Source organism: Trachymyrmex cornetzi, unplaced genomic scaffold (genome assembly GCF_001594075.2).
Source record: "Trachymyrmex cornetzi isolate Tcor2-1 unplaced genomic scaffold, Tcor1.1 scaffold127, whole genome shotgun sequence".
Classification (NCBI taxonomy): Eukaryota; Metazoa; Arthropoda; class Insecta; order Hymenoptera; family Formicidae; genus Trachymyrmex; species Trachymyrmex cornetzi.
In genome coordinates, this window is record NW_017295839.1 from 833,400 (window position 1) to 851,564 (window position 18,165).

General features: G+C 36.8%; 1 protein-coding gene across 4 annotated transcripts in view; it reads right to left on the minus strand.

The window, feature by feature from the left end:
- The window catches only part of smash (smallish), a 72,548-nt gene that overhangs the window by 30,357 nt on the left and 24,026 nt on the right, over nt 1–18,165 (minus strand). The gene's annotated exons all lie outside the window — the stretch shown is intronic.

Here is an 18,165-nt window from a genome sequence, read left to right on the forward strand (position 1 = left end):
TGTGTTTCAGGACTTAACATAATAAAAACAAAAACAATCTACAAAGTCTGTTATCAGATTACAGATAGGTTTGAGATTGGATTGGAATTTAATTAATCAGAGGAAAGAGAATCAATATCAAGTTTAGAACTTTGCTTTGATTAGTCCAAATTCCAATCTAATCTTAATTCTGATCTGTAATCTGATAAAGGCTTAATTAGAGATGCTCAAGTAAGAGATTGAATACCGTTTAGTCAACTTCTGATTGATCCGCCATATTTATAGGATCTTCTCAAGATAAAATGAAATAAATGTATAAGATAGAATGAGATGCGTAGGGTAATATGCGCTTTGTATTTTCGCTTTAAAACAAATGTTTTTGATGCAACTTTTGTTTAGTAGCGCTGCAGCGATTATCTCGCTTCTATTCGTGTGACCATTGTTTTAAAAGCCGCAATAAGAACATCATAATTTTCCACGGTTACCGATCGGGCAAATGACGGTATACGAAGCGTTCTATTTTATGCTGCTAGAAAAGATACAGCGGGCAATAAAGAAGAAAAAAAAAAGAACGGCGCGCAGTGCATTGCGCGGAAGAGTGAAGTGCGTTCACCTCATCTTATCTATCAATGCGTTGCAGCACCAAACAGCCGGTCAGTTCCGCGCGAGTTCTCGACTTCCTTCTTCCTGATATCGGTCCGAATTATTCTTGCGAGTGAAAGGAAAGGCTTGAACGATTCTCGGGCGATTTCAGACGATTTCCGAACGTTTTGTTTACCCTTCACGAGACTGCCGGCTTGACCGAGCTCCTCGCTTGCTCCCGAGGGAGGATGGAAAAAACGAGTCAACGACATCCGTGAACGGCAACGTGCCTGCAGCCTGGATCGTAAAAGAGTTTAGTGCCGGTTGTGGGACGAGGTCGTTCCTCGGAGATGATGCACTAAAATTTACGGTGGGCGTGTGCAGGCAGCCTTCTTCTAACCGGTATATACTTGGATCGTACAAGCTCCACAAGCGATTTCTACTCGTCCTGAACTTGCCGTGTCTCTCGCAGCTAGGAAACGCCTAGGAAACTCGCTTTAGAGAAGCAACAACGAATTCGTTTATGTATCTGAGCTAGTCTATGCTAACTGCATTCGCGAATCGTTATAGGTCAGTATGAGTCAGATAAGTAAAACGTGTACATTCTGTATAAAAAACATGGGTGTGGATTAAACACTTAACATCATGGGATGTCTATAATTCACACTATGTATTAATGTTCATATTAACACCAAAGTGGTGTGGATTAAAACCTCTGGTGTTTACATCAACATAGTCTGGATTTAAAACTCGTAATATTAAATAGTGACACACCACATGGTGTTAAATCCACACTCATATTTTTTAGAGTGCAAAAACAATATATTTTTACACACAGCAATTTTCTGTCCATGATTATTTTGACAGAAAGCGTTACATTTCGCGCCTCATAAAATCATGAAGAAATATCGTCGCAAAATAAAACCGAATTTATATTTCAACAGGCGATCGAGTTGAACGTGTTTCCAATGATTTTGGATGTTACAATTTGTTCTGCGGCTATAACGAGCGTACGGTTGAAACTGAGGGAATGATCGGGATATTACAGAAGCATTATTGAACAGAGATACGTGCTCGTCAGCGCCATGTACGAAATGGATTAATGCAATTCACGTGATTAGCAATGTCGTAATTTGTTGTGGAGGCCAGTAACGGGTCTGCCGCTCCGTAGGAGAATGTCACCGAACATTGTAATTTGCTGAAAGTGGCGCACAAGCGACGGCCGGCGCCGACAGTGCGACATTATGAACCAGGCACAGACGCGGATTCCAATTAAACGGAACGCTCGTTAACTACTTATTTCATCGGGCTATCGTAAATTCCCTCCCCCTGCGAGCGGTTAAACGGTAAAGATATGGCATGATATCAAAATTAGTTTTCATGCACGGTACGCGCATGAGCACCGTTAAAAAGAAATGACTCTGCAACTGCAAGGCGTGTATATTCACGCGGGTTTTTCGACTTACGAAGCAGAAAGTCAAGGATAAAAATAATTAAACGGGAAATTACTGTGAATAGCAAGTCTTTCAATTTTAATTCACAATTTCTTCTTTTTTGATTGATAAAATGTTACATAGTGTCATTTAGTTGATATTAGTTGACGTTGTAAAAATCGCAGGGGGGGGGGGGAAATAATAAGATAATATATCAATATTCTATAAAATATTAGAAGGAAACTGTGTATGTCTTTATCATTTATATAACATATATGTATATTTATATAATTTTTGTAATATATCACTAAATTTTAATAAAAAGAAAAAATTTAGATAAATAAAGTTACATTGTTCCTCCCTCTCTATTTATTAAATTTCATCACTTCCGATTGATTTTAAAGCTATACAAATTGATTTTAAAAAAAGTTATATGACGTGTGAGTGAGATAACTAGCGATTTTTGATGAGCGATCAAGTTGCGCGCGTTTCTCTAGAAACAAAGATCATCTTACGGGTCACTTATCGTCTACAAAATTCATTTTCGAAAATGAGTCGGACTTTTGAAGCCATTTTACAACGAAGCGAAACAGCCGGATCGAAATCTTTCAAAGGGACGTTTCCGTGAAAACTCGCGCGTCAGTGCGAGAAACAACAAATCTTCGTCTAACTGAAGCCCGGTAACGATCTCGAGGTAGGAGTACCACGATGGAATGGAATAAAGGGACCTAAAATAGCTACGGACCCGTCCATTTTCGTCCGATGACCTATCTGAGCTTTTATAAGAATAGGCGCCGTATATTTCATGCAAGCGGCTTTGCGGAGACAAATGACACGTGGCACTCTAAGGAGAGTGCTACTCGCACGCGTTAATTTGTCAATTTTCAAGAATTATAACTTGGAAATTCTGTGATATTTTTAAATAAAAAAACTTTCATCACATTTTTTCCGCGAACAAAACATAACTTTTCTATTGTTTCAAATTATAATAGATATATTTTAAAAAAAGTACGTAAAATTAAAAAAATTAAATCACATTTTTCCCAAACAAAATGTAACTTCTGTATCGTTTCAAATATATGTATATAATAGAATATATTTAAAAGAAAATACATTAAAAAATTATACCTTCTTTGAGATTAACGAAACGTATTCGACTGAAGAAAAAGAATTGTCTTATCGAAGCGAACGCTTTCATTGATCGCATTCGAACTCTGTCATTTTCTATCTTTCGTGCATACAAAGTCATTCGAAAGACGTTCACTTTTATCACCATTTGCTTGAGGGAACGATTATTGTTGCGACCTTTCGCCTCGTTCTTTTTCTTTCAGCCTCCTTCAAAAGTTCACGCAGTCGTGTCTTTCTCTTTTACGAAATAATGGAACGCCATTTCTCGCGGTTACTGATATTTTCTCACTGTAAGAAATATTATTGTAACAATTTGTTACAACGCGCATATCTCTTTACGACGATTATATACATATATGAACAGTTAGAAAATGTGCGATATAGACATTAATAAATATAATTAAGCTCCGGAACTATGAAAGAAATATTTTACTAAAAAGATTTAGTAAATTATAACGTATAATCTTTTATAATCTTGTTTAAATACATCAATTACATATTTAAAAAGATACAAGTGTTTTAGTAAATTAGGAGCTAAAAGGAGCAGATAATACTTTTTCGTCTCTCGAAAGAAAAGAGATAATAAAATACCGACGAAGAAATGCGTTTACGAGGCCAATGCTCCCTCCAGACCCGATTACACAATCCTGTCATAATCCTGCGCCACACTGAACTGAATGAATCTCGACGCTCATATCCCTCTTATTTGTAAACAGGAAGTGCGGAACATCCTGCGCGTTCAAGTGCAAAGCCTGTGTCGTGCCCGCGCGCGTCCTATCTCACGCACTGTATCGTCGTAATTTGCAATTTATATCATGGATTTACATATTAAGCTAATCGAACGCGATGTTCGGCGACGGGGATTACCGTTAGCCGTCTTCAATCGGGCTTTCCGCGCTGGAATGCAACCGCATCGTTTAATCGCCATCGCTCCAGCCCTGCCTCTTCCCTTGCTAATAAATTTTCATAGGTCGTTCGAGTGACTCTTTATCGCGGGGAAATTGCCTCGTAAGGGTCTCTCCGCCGTCGCCAAGATTGGGATCGAGATCGGCGTCGTTTATAAATCGCGCGGGGAGAATCATTAGAGGATCGCTCGTGAGATGCGATCGCGCGTTCGCTGGGAGCAACACGCGCGGCGATCACGTTATCCGCGTGAAAGATCTCGCGGATGAGCGGCTGCTGCCCTTTCCATGGCTTTCTGCGGTCTTGTCTCGATCCCCACGAGCATCTACGCGACGGTATGGACCAGCGTGTGTGTATGTGCGCGCGGGATAGTTTCCCTTTAGAGATAATTACTTATGGTGCGTCGGATAATGGTGAATCAAGGTGCTTGAAGCCTTCAAATTTAAAAACTGGTTTGATAGCTCTCTTCTCCTCTCTCCATGTCGTTTTATAGAAGTCAAAATCAGAAAAGTTTGGGGAAAAAGAACGGTGTTACATTCGCATTATTTTGAAAATAATTAGTTTTCCCAAACGAAAGATTTTTTAAATCATTTTTACACTGAAAAAATAATGTTGTATCAACAGCATTATTTTAATTGAAAATAATTATGTTTATTAATTTGATAACACTATTAACGAACAAATACATCACGCCTTTGTTCTAACAAAATTTTATTTGTTTTATCAATAGTGTTACTGAATTAACAAAATATTATTTTCAATTTAAGTAATGCTGTTGATCATTTTTTTTCAGTGTATGTAATAATTTGCAGCGTTTGGTATCGCAGATATATTCAGAAACATCTTTCTCTCGTTAGGAAAGATCAAAATAAAAAGCTTCGGGCTATCAACAGTGACTATATTTCAAGACTGACAAATAATCAGCGTGCAGTTTGCTTGAACTAGAAATTGCAAGATACACGCAAAAATATTGGGAACCAATTAAGATTCGCTTTGGCCTTCTTCGTTTATTTGTGTGGATCAGAATGAAATATTGTTGGACATAGTTGCACACCGGATATCCGGATTTAGTCGCAAGAAAGACGCCACTTATAGACGCTCGTTTCTGATATGTCGGTCCGGGAATTATTAGCGCTTTGCTATTAACGCTTTGTCATCCTCGCAAATAGATATCGACTGGGAGTTTCTCAAAGACGTAACAGCGTTCCCACTTGCCGTCGCCTTCTAGGATATCGATGTACATCATAAAATGCGCCGAACGACGAGGAAACAGGAAGAATTTACGGCCCGTGCGAACGATCGAGAGATGCATCGCGCTCGCATCGGTTCTCTTTCCGTGCGCGCCGAGTGCAACCGGAATAAAAGGCGGGTTCGCTGGAAAGCATCGAAGCCGGTACCGGCGCTACATACATACGTACGTACGTACGTACGTATTCCCGCGGCAAGGGTAGAAAGTGAACGTAATCGTGGAGTGTACGAGAGAGGAGTGGCGTACCTCCATTCGAGAGGAAACGCAAGGACGTGGCACCGGCACGAGCGAATTCTTTCGTCCGCGCGGTAATACACACGCGACGCGTACGCAGACGCAGACACACACACGCACGTTGGGCCTTTATCTACGTGCTAGTGGTTACACCGGCTCTCCACTCCGTGACGATTATGCCAAGTTATTTTATACCCCAGCATCCAGCTCGCCTCGAACTCCTCCTACCATTTTGCCTTTTACGATTTGTACTCGCGTGCTCGTACGCATATTCGTACTCGCGCGTATTAATTATTCTCAGTTATTTATACGTTTACACACCGTGTATCACGGTATCGTAGGAGAGGTGGAGTTATGCGACATCGAGTTATCGCCTGTCGTAGCGTCGTCGGTGAACTGTGATCTTTATCGTACATGCGAAACGATCTCTTATCTTTTTGCTTCTGTCGTCGAACTGTAACGAATCGGGAATATAGAAGAAATATTCTCAGAAGGAAGAACGAATGCGAGAAAAGAGACAGTATGAAGATGTGACAAATATTGAGGTATTAAATATCAGAAATGTTCTGTTTCCTTTCCATCTTAGGGAAAGAATGATTTCGCTAAAGTATCTAAAAATTTAGCTGGATTGCATATCTGAAAATAATTTTGTTACAACACCATCAAAATAATTATGTAGCTTAAGCTGGTTATTAAAATGTCGAAAACTTTTTGCAGCATTTATACTCATTATGCTTGAACGTCTACATAATTATTTTAATAGTCCAACAAAATTATTTTCTGTATTTAGCTAAATTTTCAAATACTTTAGCTTAATCATTCTTTCTGTGTATCCTTTTTTCAGAATATTTTTATTCTTAGATTAAGAGTAATTTTATAAATTATTATATAAACGATCGTAACAACTTTTTCATTCGCGCACGGAAAGAACGGCTTTGGTATTTAAAAATTTAGTTAGATACAAATTAATTTGAAAATAATTTTGTTGGATCATCAAAATAATTATGTAGGAATCTCAAGTATGATAAGCAACGCTGCAAAAAGTTTTAACGTTCTAATAGCGAGTTTGAATGTCTTACATAATTATTCTGATAATCCAAAGAAAATTATTTTCAAATTTGTACACAGCTAAATTCTTTGAGATACCTCAACAAAACTGTTCTTTCCGTGCGGCAGTGTTCTTTCTCCTTAAAACATCCCAAGAGGAAAGTAATATCTGACATTTCAGAGATCTAGGCGGAAATTTAAGATGAGTGGCCAAGGCATTTTTGCTCCTTCGCCTCTTTTGCAAAGTTGCCTGTGCTTTACAACCTTCCTTTCGCTGTTAAGATCAGAGAACTCGCGATTTCCATCGGGCGTTACACAACGACCTTGTGCCGGTAGCATATAGCCACGTTGTTGTCCGGGCACGCCGACGTTCGTCGCGTTTTACTCGCGGCACATTATCGCAATGCTTCGCCGAAGAGATCGTTTTCCTCGAGATCAAATCGTGCTTAGCGCCGCCGTTTAAAGGCTTAAGACGTACCTTCGTACAAGCAGCGTGGGCGTGCATCGACGGTGCCGTATTATTAGTATTTAATGACAACATTGAAGAAGGAATTGCATAGTGCACGATCAATTTCACCGATAAGCGAGACGCTATTAATTAATCCGATTCTATTTTATAATCGTATAAAAAGACGCCATGTAATTAACATGTATTCGTATAATCAAACATAAATGGCATTGTTCGATTGATCAACTCACGAATAAATAATCCTATTGGTTAACATGAAAATAAAAAATTTTATTGACTAACTTATAAATAAATTGTGGGTGAAACTAATATCCATTTTTTGAATTGTTATCATAAATGAAATAAATACTACTCTATCAAAAGAACTAATTTATAAAAAATCGTTAAAATGAAAATGGGTGGTTTTTAATCTTTAAAATAAAACGCTCCAAATATTCTAAAAAAATTATCTTTATACACAGAGAAAAAGATTTCTTTGGATGTAATAAATTTTATCGTATCCAAATAAATTTGTTATTTGGAATGGTCCAAACAAACCAATGTTTGAATCAATAAGTGTGATTGTTTGAATTTGAAACAATGTATCTTTGTCTTAAATACATTAAATACATTTGTTTGAACAGATAATATCTATCTTCAGTATTCGCGTGATCAATTGTACAGCACAAATATAATTGATGTAGCACATAGCACTGCTCGTTTAATTCTGTTGTTAAACGTATAAGCCATTGTTTCCATATTTTCGGTCAAAAAATGTAATGACTAGATATATTCTTAACATATCAACTTGTCATTTTCGTTTTACGACCCAGAACTTTTAAATAGTTAGATGACCATAAACATCCTCTTAGTTATTTAAAAAATCTTATTCTCGAACAAGAAAATGAAAAGTTATTTCTTGGAAGTCTTAAAGTTCATTACTTTATATTTCTCTGTCACAAGAATATAAAATAATTAAATTTAACTCCATATATATAAGTACTATTAAATAAAATAACTACACAGAGAGAAAAAGGTTTCTTTGGATTTAGTATTCCTATTTATTTGACTAAAATTTGTTTTATTGAAACAACATATGCTTGTACGAAATATTATTTGTTTGAATAAAAATTTTGTTGTTTCATTTGAGAAATCTCTATTGCTTGACAGAAATAACATTATTATTTGAAGTAATATCTTTCAATTAAATAATATATTATTTGGTTACAATGAATACAAACAATGAAACAAATTGTTTATTTGAAAATGGCAAAATATATTCATAGAGGTTAGATTATTCCATGCAAATAATTGCTTTTATTAATCAATAAAAATAATTTTATTTTAGTTTTTATTTACTTTTCTGTCAAGTTAAAGAGTAGTTTTTCCCTTTTTCCGAGAAACTTAATTTTTTAAGTCACTTTTGAAGTAAGGGAACGGTATATGTTCACAAGTACTTATGTTCGCAAGTACATGTTAATCCGATCTATACGCTAACGTGACAATTTTAATCATCGCGTGAAGTTTAGGAGCTAAATATAAAAAACGGCTAAGAGAATGATAATAATCATAATTAAATTCTCAACGACGCGACGGTAGTAAGGGAGATCAATTTCACACAGCTGTTATATCCAGCAATATCTGACACTATCTGCAATCCTAATAAAACGAACTTTATTAGTGTTATACCCTACGTAAACACGTAATACTTGGCTGCACGTGCGAACGCGTCTATCCGCCAAGAAGTCGTTTGCAGCAGCCTTCCCTGCCGTTTTATTTCCACGCTTGTGGTTTACGATTAATTTCATAACGTTGTCTTGCGGCATTGCAACTCTATGAAATATGTATGCACGCATATTTATATCCATGCTATTATATATGCGCGCGCAAAAGCGTATTTTCTCGGTGATTATCGAATAATTAATCCTACTTTAATACCACACCTACTTCACAATCACATTAGTACTGCTGTAGAGTTCCCTGAACCGCGTTCGTTTCTTTTCCGCTGTTAGGATTGTAATTATATTATCTATCAATCAATAAATTAGTGGACTAACATGCCTATTAAATGTGATATGCCTGTCAATAGAAAATAAAGCCTTTAATTATTTAATTTCTATATAATAGAGTTTAAAAACTTTAGTTATATAAATCTGACTTTATGGCAAAGCCATAGAAGTATAAATAAACTCATGTTTTGTATTCATTAGAATTTTTGTGTCTTATATTATATATTGTAAGAATTTCATTTCAAAAAAACATAGATATATAACATTTATCTGAAATTCATTGCTGTGCCGAGAGATATAAAAATATCATATAAAAGCCTAATGAAGATATTCCAAAATAAAAGGTTGGCAGATATGATTGTAAGATAAGATACTTTGTACTACGCGAAACAAAATACGCTATTGCCCACCACGCTGCCATTTAAATCGCCACGTAAGACCACGCAGCCAAAAATACCGATAATCTTAAGAATGTCTGGGTCGATGCCAATTGAGTCCGCAAAGGATACTTGGCCAGTAATATGAAGTCTTTCCGATCATGACGCATTCAAAAGGATTTCATTTAAAAGGAAAAAAAAAGAAGAAAAAAAAAGAAAATGCACTGTTGGAAGAAACACACAATGTAGTTGTGCAACAGTTTATGTAAGCGTCACACGTCAGTTGATTTTTTTAATTTCTGATCAAAGATCAGTCGATTTTATCGTAAGACGCATAATTACGCAGCGCTGCGAACTGTTTCTGATAGTGCAGCAAAAATAGCGTTTGAATCACCAGCTGTCAGTTGGTCGACAGCTCGTAGAAGAAAGAAGAAACAGAGCCAGAGATGAAAAGAAACATTTTATTACGGATCTTCTTCTCTTTAATCCTCCCTTCTAAATATACATGGTATTCGGTAACAGGCGAATACAGATAGTGGGAAACCTATAATGGAGTCTCTAAACTGTTTGGACGAACTTCGCAGTTATGAGCGAGCGAGCGAGTCGAACTTTTCTTCCACAAGCAAGAAAGAAGACTTTAGACGCCATCCTCTCTTTTCTCGAGTCGCGGGAATTATTTCAGTAACGTTCTGTATAAACGAGCGATGATAAATCTGTCCTGTTAGATTCCCGAGAAATAACGACACGCGATTAGAGTTCATGCGAACCAGGCGCGCGAGACAGGATTTCCCTTCTCGCTCTATCATCGGCAAACGGCGCTTGGTCGGCTTGGTAACCGGCTACCGGATTTTTGCCCGTCGGCATCGGATGCATCGTCCTTCGGGGAATCATATGGAATCCATAGTTTACCGTATACGTACGCGACGACGCGACGCGCGACACAGACTATGGCGGAATGTTACTCTGGCCAGTGTCCAGTATCCAAGGTCCAGTTCTTCCTTGAGAAGCGTCGAGTAGCCTTTCCTTAAACCGCACTTCTCGGAAGATCTACCTGGAAACCGTTACGATAATACGGGCAGCGGCCGATGCTGCTCGTCCAGACGGATGCGAATCGTTTTGTGTCGAGTGGATCGTTTCGCGATCGTTTCACGGCCATTCCGTGCGACCGAGAGAAATTCTTCGGTGGCTCCCGACTCGAGGGAAACGTCTCGGGAATTTTTCCCGAAGAAATGATGTGCGGTTCTGCGGCGCAGAGAGATAAAACCGCTTCGAGTCGAGTGCAATCAACGTATATCTATGTAACAATTAACGACTAACGATAGACGTCATAAAGTATAAGCTTATGTCTTAGTCAGTGTTGTCAGAACCAACAAATAAATTGTACAACTAAATGGCAAAAATGTACCAGATTGAATCAAAAGGTATCAAACATTTTTGTTTATTTCTTTCATTTTCTTACTATCTTTTCTGCGATGTAAATTAGTACCAGGGTACCAATATATAGTTAAAAATGTAGCAAATCCGGTGCAATTGTACCAAATCTGGCAACAGTCTCAGCAAAGTGCAACGGTAATTAAAGTAAAGATTATTAAATATAGTATCTTAAATAATAAAGATTTTTTATGTATTTCATTGATGCTGATAATAATACAAAAGTTTCTCAATCAATACCAGCTGCTTAGCTAAAAATGATTTAACTCCTTATAACTACAGTTTGATATCTGATCATTTTAAGATCGCTTTAAACTTCGTTCAAACGGTATACCTATTTGATTGTTAATTTCTTATATACGTGTACACATAAAAGAGAATTTTTCAATATCTCTAATAACTTCCGTGATGTTGATCCGTTATATTTTTCTCCTCGGCATCGAAGTCGGTCGAGTCTAAAAATTGACAAAATAAAGAACGAGGGACTCTCGAGTGTTAGCGGTGCGTCACGCGTGTTGCGTGCTGCAGCTGTTGTCTAAATCCGCGACTAATCGTCTTCTTCCGTAGACATTGCTCGGCAAAGCAAAATACTCGGGTATCGCCATACTCAAGCCATACTCAAGCCTCAGGTAGCACCCCCACAAAACGACCGTAATCCTTTTTACGTTATATTTGCACGTTTAAATGTTTAATTTTATACAATATATTATAAGATCCGCTTATCATTGTAATAATAAATTTAAAGATGTGAGTGAAATAAACGCCAATCAAGAAAAAACTGTACAAGAATAAATGTTGTAAGATAAAAATTTAAGTATCGTGTATTGACAAATTACAATTGCGTAACGTAGAATAAATTTCGACTTTACTGTCAGCTTTCTTCAGTCATATATTAAGTCTCTCATTTGTTTTTATTAAATTAATATTAAAAAACCATTAATCTTAAAATTATTTTATAAATATAGGTGAGAATAATGATGCAACTATATTCTATATCTTACTTGGATAAATAAATATTTATACGTAGAAATAATTTTCGCTACTATCGAGATTATTAATGGTACCTTTTTAAAATGTCAATGATTGAGCATGTTTAGACAATCAATTTACAAACGTAATTCAATTTTTTAAAAAAGAAAAGAAACCGGAAGAAGAAACGGTAAAAGGGATATAGAATAACAAAAGTAGTTCTGTTTTCGAAAGTCGTGGAGATTTAATTACTACACAAAGACGGAAATCTATGTTAAAACTCGTCTTGCGGGGGATGTCCGGGATCTCGTTTCACAACTCTCGGGTGACGAAAAAGTCGAGATGTAATATCATATGCGTATGAGAATATCCATGAACGGAAACACCATACTAGACAGATTGTTTGCACGTATATATAGAAGGATGTTTTATTTACACGTGTAGTAAATATATATAAAAGTCCCTTTCTCAACATGTTTTTTTTTTGCTTTAAAGTTAATTTTATTTTTAATCTTCCTCAATTCTCCGCGTAATTTTGCATTAAAGTCCACCGGAGTTAATCGCGATAAATTCTTTAACGAGAAGTTACAAGATCATTGAAAAGTTACGGCAGTTTATTAAAAGTTACGGCCTTCATAAAATCGCTAGAAAAAAATGAAAATAATAATCCAATCTAATTGAACGTACGCAAGAATGTTTTTATAATTTTAATTATTGTAATTTTGTTCTAAAATCGATTTCACATAACATAAACTGAAAGACATACAGGATATCTGGCTCTCTAACTCTCTAAAATAATTTTATTCTAACGAACGGAAGTGAGAATGAACCACCTATCGTAAGAGAGTAAGTATATAAGCGCGTGTGTTTCTTATTAATTAGATCTCGTTAATTTACTTCTCACTCGCGAAGATTAGGTCGTACAGTGGAATAATTTGTTGATACCAATTAATACTTCCTTATTTAAAAGTGGAGGAAAACTTGACAATTTTCAAAATGCATTCATGTCGTCACTGTAATTGAGGCTTAACAATCGCCTCGATGAATCGTTTGTGGATTTAAAGACCGTCATCCGGCGCGCCCTGAAGCTCGTGAGGTTAATTAAGTAAATTACTGTGGCGTGGTGACGACTAACGCGGTGTCACACCGATTAGATCGCTCTGATCTTATTTTATAATAAGCGAAAGTCAACGGCATTCTCCCTCTCTTTTTTTTTTCACGAGATCGAATTAATTACTCTCGACTTGTGAGAATCTAATTTGCAACCTAATGTGATTTACATTCAAAATTGTCAATATATTATTTTTCTTAAAATGAATACGACGGCGAGGAATTAACTTTACTTATTTTAAGTCCATGATATCGTTTAAATATTTATTTGCGAATTTCCATCGTTTTATAATATTGCAATATCCATTGTATACATAATTTCCTGAAAGACTTTGCATATATGCGCTCGATTTAATTGAAAGTATGAGACTTTTTTTTTATAAAAATAAAAGATGTCAGTGTACTGATCGGCTTCAGTGAGGACGAGCTTTGATACTGCACTAAAATAACTTCACCTAAGGATTATTCGGAGGAAGAGAAAACTTGCAGAGAGCGTAGGCAACAAAGTGCGTAGAAATGGAAATATCGTAGACACACTTTATTGCATTGATATAATAACGGTACTGAATCAAATGCGGGATTACATTAGAATCTCGGCGTGTTGTAATCGATCGCGCGAAAATAGCGAATACATAGTTATCGTGAGCCGCGCCGAGCCGTGCCGTGCGAGTCCGGCGCGGGTAATCTCCTTCCGTGGAACGAGGAAACGTTTCTCGAGGCGTGGCTTCGTGGCCGCAACGTAACGTAACGTAAGCGCTTTCTGGCTGCAGGTAAAGCGCGCGTTTACCTCACGTTATACAACCCGACGCGATATATCCAGCACACACGGGCTCACCCGAAGAATAAAGACCTCTTACCGCGCGGCTCACCGCCTGTTACCGCAGATTCTACGGGGTTACTTGGTCTATTGCTGATGTAACAGCTGTCGACGCCCGCAACACATTCCACTGGGAAAACGCTCGCGGATCTTGCTCACTAAGCTCCGAGACTCGCCACCATTCTCGTCGATACGCTTAAGATTCACTGACATTGAGATTTTCTCTATCTTATACGAGATAAGATATCGCTCATTTGCTGCAACAATGACATAGTTCAACAAGCAAGTTTTTCAGATAATAAATTTCAATGTTTTTCGAATCATTAAAATTTTCTAATGGTAATTTTAAAATGCAATTTTTGCGTAATAATCGATCGTAGAGGAATAAAAGTTCTTTTAAATTATATTCTTTTTTTTGTCTCTTTAAATTCCTTTTTCTATAAGTAACTAAACAAATGACAATTTTTAAGTTATTGTTGATACAGCAAATAAACGATATGACATTTCCGCGCGATAACACTTGTACGTTTTAAGCACAATATCGAAAAAGAACAACAACCCAGTCGACACAAACTAAAACATAACATCAATATTATAATTTCGTCCTCAACAATGTAACTGTTATATAACACCATGTATTACATTTATACTGTTGAGTGCAAAATTATAATATCGAGTGCCTTCCATTTAGTGACACAAGTCGACACCAGTATCTTTCTGTCTCATGGAATGTAAAGCAGATGAAATGACACTTGCGTCACTAAATGGAAGGCACTCGATATATGCACACTTTTAGTTGATGTCGACTGGGAAAAAATCTCGTCGTCAACATCGGAAGTCGATGAGACACGAATGACAGGCTCTGGACAGGACCTGGACTATTCGATGTTAAACGATGCATGGACAATAGACAATTTTTATGCGCATTATCATATACTCTCGTGCTAATGTGGGACAGAACCGGAGCGGCAGAATCTAAGGCGTGCGCCGATATTGATCGGTATGTATGTTAATTCGCTATTTAAGAGAGTGATTTAACGCGCGATCAGACTCGTCGATGCGCCCCGATAGATAACAGCGTTATGTAAAATACCGGAGATAAAATTGATCGCACTTATCTCTGCAACGGAGAGCGAAGGATACCGGTATTACTCGATATATCGAAGTGCTGATTCTATTACGTACTGCAGCAGGAAGTAAATCCGATGTAAATCGAAACGGTCTATCGCGTTCGCGAACGTTGCCTTCAGTTTTGTCAAATGTAATACGTACATTGAGAAAAATCGAGAGAAAAATAGTCTGGTTGGATCAAATAGTAATTTCTGATGGAAAATGGACGAATTCGAATTTTCTGGTTAAATCAACTAGAATTCTAGTTGAGGTAACTAGAATTGTGACTGATATAATTATTTTGGTAAAAATAAGAATTCAAGCAAATTTTACTAGAAATATTGTATCGACCAGAATTCCGGTTATCTCAACTAGAATACTAATAAATTTAACCAGAAAATTTTGATTCGTTCATTTTTAATCAGAACTTTTTTTCAGTGTATAAAATAAACAATTGCAATATAAAATTAACGCAAATACGGTTGGTACTAATTTTTATTTCATGCATATCTCGCAATTTTAGAGTCTCGCAAATAATACACTTATAAAGTATAAAACTTCTTTATTCTAATAATCTTAAAGTTTTTTGATAAATCAGTTTCCTATTCTCTAGTTCGATATTTTCAATATTTCCCTTCTTTTTCTTTCATTTTTTTGGTTTAATTCTGGCATTTAAATTCTCGATGTAGGGGAGCTCGCCATGACAGGATAACTTTTAATTTATATACGTTAGTTTGTGTTGTCTCTGAGGAAGGCTCAAAAGTGAGCCGAAAAACGTACGCGCGTTTATTAGAATAAAGAAGTTTTATGCTTTATAAGTGTATTATTTACGCGACGTCTTCTGCGCCTAACTCTTAGTGCCCTTATTCTTTTCAATTTCTTTTGATTTATAAGTCTTTGTTAGATTTATTTGTTATACGGATTTAATAATTAAAAATTAAAATCAACAGAAAGAAAAGAATAAGATAAAAATAAACACGACAATAATACAATAAAGGAAAATAACAAGAAATATGTGAAAATTCCTTATTGAAATTCATCTTCGTATGCAATGTGTGATTCTCCGATATAAATGCTAATTACGAAAAGGACAAAATGCGTGACAACGGAACAAAAGTAGACAATGAGGAATGATTATCGAGCGGACGCGTTTCGAGTTACGTGTAACAAAGGCGAATTACAATCCAAATGCAGTCGTCCTTGCTACTGCTCGCGCAGCTCAACAATTGCGGAGATGCGAGTTGCAATAATGGTGCACGCGCGTGGCACTCCCGATCTGTGTTCTGTGTGTTTCTCGTACAGTACGTAACATCTAACGTACACGTGTGCACATAATGCAGCGTACAAAGAAGAGGGCGGACGGGGAAGATAGACGAGACTGAACGCTGTATATCCCATTATCTCCGGGCCTATATACGCTTACGCGGAACGAGATTAATTCTTGGCGCGGATCCCTTCTATCTATCCAGCGTCGCGGGGCCGCGTGTCTGTCGTCTTAAGAAGGAGAGAAAGGAACCCACTCTTTTTCACCAGCCTTCACCTTAGACGACAACGACGATGGCGACGGCGACGACGATCGTCGCAGCCGAGGCGAGAACTCGTTATGCCGCCGCATTAAATCTCGAATGATTTATGCGTGCGCAAAATGATCGCGCGATCGTTTTACGGGCACCTGTATGTACGTATACGACATATAATGCCTGCATCGAAAATGAAAAGGATCGTCCTTGAGGAGGGAAAGGCAAGGGAAGTTCGACGCAATTCGATCGTATTTCTGAAAACTCGTCGGTTACGATGAGTCAGATGCCAGCGACGCTAATATTGGCCTATTTAAAAAATGCAATGATAAATTTCTAAAAAAAAAAGTAAAATAATTATTAAACAAGCAAACCAATTAAAATTCTCATACAAATTAGTTCTATTACTAATTTGTAATTCTTTTGCTCATTTTGCCTAATATAGATTATCTTTAATCTCAGTTTAACTTACTCTTCATTTTTTTTAGTTGTAAGAATTAGAAAAAGATAGAGATAAGATGAATTGAGATAAAGTTAATCTTTATTAGTAGAAACAGGAATTAGTATTGCAATATGTATAAATGCAAGCATTAAAAATATTATTAATAATTACACTTCTAATTCTAGGAAAAATTTTTCATTAAATTTATAAATTTATCATTAATAAATTCACTATTACTAAATTTTTCTAATAATAGCGGAATTAATAGTAACACTTGAAGAGTTAGTTTCGTGCTGGCACTTAGAGCCGCGGGGTCATTTAAAGCAGGAAGAATCGAAGACACGGACAGCACTTGGCAGCGAATACGATTGATCGCATATCCCATCGGTCGTTCTCTCCATTACAAATATAGATCAGGGATACCAGGTAGATCGCGTCATGCGACCACTTTTGGCGATATTCCACGTGGTTACATGTACCACTCGAAGCTACTAATGAGGCGATTGGTCTCTCTTTCAAAATCGTATACCATGACGACTTCATATACGTTTAACATCGTTATTTTCTGAAATTCTCTCTCTCTCAATCCGAAATTAAATCTACAGAAATACTTTAATAAAGATTCCACGATTAGTGTAACAGTTTTTTATGTGAAAGTGTTTATACACACGGAAAGAACAGTTTTGCTGAAATATCTAAAAATTTAGCTAGATACAGGTCTGAAAATAATTTTATTCGACCATCAAAATAATTACGTATAACGCTAACTTGATGACATTTTAACATTTTAGCAACTAGTTCTACACAACTATTTCGATGCTCAACAAATTTTCAAATCTATAAGCTAAATATTTAAATACTTGAGTAAAATCGTTCTTTCCGTGCAAATAAGTCGTAATTTATGCATATTTTGTGTATATTTTCATATTTTGTCTGTATAGAAAATCCGATGTCTAATCATAAATTCTCTCACAGAAACAATGCCAAAGTAACGACCAGTTTTCATAGTTAAATAGGAATAATTATTTTTTCAAGAGAATTCTAGAATTAGAGAAATACGACGGTTAAATTATCGTTCGAAAGTTACTGTACGTCGGTGAAAACAGCAGGCGGTATCAAAATTTCAGTTTCTCGAAGTCGCAAGGTTCAGATTTCCATTTCTGACACATTTCTACACGCGGTTCAACATACATTGAGAGCTCGCAGCTTCAACTCTCACGACCTCTCACTCTCGTCACGATGCATCGACCGTACGTCACTGAAGCGGCGACCGAGTTCGACCCAGGTTTGCTTTTTCCCGTCGCTTTCCAAAGGAGCGAGCGTATATGTGCACCTTGCGCGCATTGTGCGCAGGATGCACGTACATATAGGTAGCCGCAG